At 43.9% G+C, this 412-nt stretch overlaps 1 non-coding gene across 1 annotated transcript; it reads right to left on the bottom strand.

The window, feature by feature from the left end:
* Trnap-ugg lies at nucleotides 1-72 on the bottom strand. The gene has a single exon. It is a non-coding gene; the product is annotated as a tRNA-Pro (tRNA).
* Nucleotides 73-412: the final 340 nt, after the last annotated feature.

Here is a 412-nt window from a genome sequence, read left to right as displayed (position 1 = left end):
GGGCTCAACCGGGATTTGAACCCGGGACCTCTCGCACCCAAAGCGAGAATCATACCCCTAGACCATTGAGCCGCTTGAAGGGCATTGGCCGAAAACACAAATAATTTCTTAACGTCGTAACACAATATAGTTAAACATGTGTTGAACAATGATGTCTAAAAAGATCGTTTGGAGATGCGGGGCATCGATCCCCGTACCTCTCACATGCTAAGCGAGCGCTCTACCATCTGAGCTACATCCCCATGTGGTATATATGCGTAACAAAAGCACATTATATCCAGTGTACAGAAAACACGTTTTCAAACTAAAACGTGTCACTCTCAACAACTGATGCCGTCGAAAAGTACATCCAAAGCCGTAATTAATGAGGTTCAATTTTTAATTGGATGTATCCCGGCTTTCCAAATCAGAG

The sequence above is a fragment of the Aedes aegypti genome, chromosome 3 (assembly GCF_002204515.2).
Source record: "Aedes aegypti strain LVP_AGWG chromosome 3, AaegL5.0 Primary Assembly, whole genome shotgun sequence".
Classification (NCBI taxonomy): Eukaryota; Metazoa; Arthropoda; class Insecta; order Diptera; family Culicidae; genus Aedes; species Aedes aegypti.
The sequence above is the reverse complement of the archived record's forward strand: the minus strand, read 5'-3'. Positions and strand labels throughout refer to the sequence as shown.